Source organism: Arachis hypogaea, chromosome 4, assembly GCF_003086295.3.
Source record: "Arachis hypogaea cultivar Tifrunner chromosome 4, arahy.Tifrunner.gnm2.J5K5, whole genome shotgun sequence".
Classification (NCBI taxonomy): Eukaryota; Viridiplantae; Streptophyta; class Magnoliopsida; order Fabales; family Fabaceae; genus Arachis; species Arachis hypogaea.
The window spans coordinates 9462003-9465707 of record NC_092039.1 but is presented as its reverse complement, the minus strand read 5'-3'; positions in this window follow the sequence as shown (position 1 = coordinate 9465707).

Genomic DNA, 3705 nt, shown 5'->3' with positions numbered 1-3705 from the left:
TGAGCATTATACGAATCTGAGCACCTTAAGATGTCTCTGAGGTATTTGTCTAAAGTTTCGTAACAACACTTACTTATCATTGGAGCTTTATCCCATGTGATTAATTTGGCCTTGGATATTAACCTTGTAAGAGGACTTTCCTGTTTAATGCTACACAAAGAATCCTCATTTATGGTCAAAGAAATTTTAAACCTTGAATGTGCAGTTCTTCCATTAGGCAACAAAAGTGCAGCAATCCCACTCGAAGTAACATTTAAAACTATACCTTCTTTAGACCTAATTGAGCATGATATAGTTGACCATAAGAATATTTTTCACAACCACCTTGACCGTATAAGAAGAAAAGTCCACTCATATTACCGCTAATAGCACCAATTATTTGATCGTATGCAAATTTCTGCTAATTAGTTAGCCTTTCTAAATACCCACTTAGTTCAATCGCAAGAGCGTTAACGTCAAAATAATTAAAGCAATTGACTATTACGACTTATATATATACACTAATTATAAACGATATGAATTTTTAATGGAAATACTTGATACTAATAGAAAAAAATTATATAAATAGAAATTATTTAATTTCAATTTCAATTCCATATAACAAAACAATGGTTTTCAAAATTATGGAATCTTTTTTTGACATATGTATTATGCCATACGTATAAATTATACGGGTTATTATATAAATTCATATATATGCATAACAAAACAGTTTAATATTATATATTTTCTACATTAATTATATGTCAATATTTTAAAAAAAGAGATAAAAGAAAAATATATAAATATGTATAATATTATTACTATATATGAAACAGTTTTATATTGCTTTAATTATAGAGACTTATTATAATTATATAAAATTTAATTTGAAGAAATAATTTCTCTTGCCATAAATAATATACTAAAACGTTAGTATATTATCTTTTTTATGGTTAATTGAATTTTTCAATGATTTTTCCATGTAAATCGTTATTACCCAGTTTTTAATAATTACTTAATATATAAAATTTGAAATTTGAAATTGTTATTACTAATTCAATTAACTGCTTAATTGAGTAATAATTATCAAATTATTAAGGTGCAAAATCATTGATTTACTCAATTGATTTTCATATATTATTTATATTTCAAGTAATAATTTAAAATTATATTATTTACCCAGTTAATAATACTATTATTAAAAATTATTTTTTACATTGATTTTTAAATCAATTATTAAATAATTATTTTTGTTAAGATAATTGTTTATAAATTATTTCAAATTATATTTTGTTAAGATATAATTATTTAGATTATTACTCATGACACGAGTATAATTTTATTTTATACCAATTAATCAATTATAATTATATGACACGGGTGTAATTTCAATTTTATCTATGGATTATTTTTCGTAATAATATACAACATATTATTTACCGTGATAATTTGATTTGATTGATTTCTAATTATTTACGTACATAAATGATTAAAATATATAACATAAATATCGTAATTATTATAATTCTATGATATAATTATAATGAAAATACTTTTTCAAAATAATATAATCTATTATTATTCATCCACTAATTATTTGGCAATAAACCTTAATATAATTTTTTACATCTCCACTATAAGAAATAACTACTTAGATATACCAAATAATATGTAACATATTACTACTTGTATAAGTTAAGGCACAAAGACAGGATTTAATTAAGGTGATTAAAACTTTCACCAAACAGAATATGACCTCAATCGAATAAAAAAGGGTACTCGATTTTGCATTAATTAGTTAGTCGAAGGAATAACATACTCATTCATTATTCATGTTTCATTATATTTTTTAAATAATATATAGAAAACATATATCTTGTGTATAAAAATGTGACTATTAGTAATTTTATTAATAAACTTTTTTTTAAACTATTACTAATTTCAATTTTAATAGAAAATCTGAGGAAATAATTTCGCTTGCTATAAATAAATAATATACTAAAACTGTTAGTATATTATCTTCTATATGGTTAATTGAATTTATCAATGATTTTTCCGTATAAATCGTTATTACCCAGTTTTTAATAACTACTTAATATACAAAATTTGAAATTGAAAATTGTTATTACTAATTCAATTAACTGGTTAATTGAGTAATAATTGTCAAATTATTAAGGTGCAAAATCATTGATTTACTCAATAGATTTTCATATATTATTTATATTTCAAGTAATACTTTGAAATTATATTATTTATACAGTTAATAATACTATTATTAATAATTATTTTTTGCATTGATTTTTAAATTAATTATTAAATAATTACTTTTGTTAACATAATTGTTTATAAATTATTTCAAATTATATTTTGTTAAGATATAATTATTTAGATTATTACTCATGGCACGGGTATAATTTCATTTTATACTAATTAATCAATTATAATTATATGACACGGGTGTAATTTCTATTTTATCCACCGATTATTGGCAAATAAATTTTATTCCAATTATAAATAAAATCTGTTTTTATTGGCAAATAAATTGTCTTTAGGTCAACGATTTAATATATGTGTAGGTTCATTTTTTGTCAAATATAATGAAAATACAAATAAAGAAATAAAGGATAAAAATAAACTTAATAATATCTGACACTACTTTATTTTATTAAATTATTTAAAAATAGCACATCCACAAAAAATAATCGTAATATATAAATTGAGGCAATAATTTAAAATTCTATAATTATAATTTAATCAAATACTAATAGTAAAACCAAATTACCTAAACAATATTGAACCTATTCTAGTCCTTAGTCACGTATAGTATAGAATCATTCTTGTAACGATAATCAATTGAAATAACATCGTAAGTTTCAATATTTAGAATTCGTGCAAAATCAGACCATCCTCTTGTTAGATAAGCTTCATCATCCGCTATCCATGCAATGCGGCAAGGTATAGAATTGCCACACCGAGAAATCAAACTAACTCTTATTCCCCTCAATGGTATTGCATGCATGCAAAAGAAAGCTGGTAATTTCTTAAAAAAATCAAAATATGTTAAAAAATTATTCTAATAATGAACAGCTTAAACTAAGAAAATTTAAATATATTACCAATCATTGAAATTGCATATCTGAATTTGTCATGAATTTAGCAAAACTGAACGCTTACATCCTTCGGTAAAGTAGAGACTATTGCCTCTTATTTGAACGCTTACATCCATGTAGTTGGAACCCGAATCAGTGAAGACAACTCGATGAGGTATTTCATGGATGTGATGCATTGTAAATGATTATGGCAAATGACAATCGAACTGGAACATTAGACGATAAGAATAACTCAGAGTAACAACAAATAAAAAATTATCAAAATAATAATATAATAGAATGAGTATATAAAAAAATATTATAAAAAATTATAAATTGTACCTTAAAAGGATCAACTTCAATAAAAAACGAAGAATACATTCTTATTCTATGAAGTAGTAAAAAAAACACTAAATATAAAATTATGAATTTACTCTCAAATTTAGATTCAGGTACCACAGGAAAACACTATATATAGACTTTAGTAAAACAAAAATAAATATGTAAATTACCTATTATTAAGGTAATTTTTTAATAATACATTAAATTTTGATTTGATACAATTATAATGAAGATATGTTTCTAAATTAGTATAATTATATATTATTCATTAAATATTAATTATAATATAATT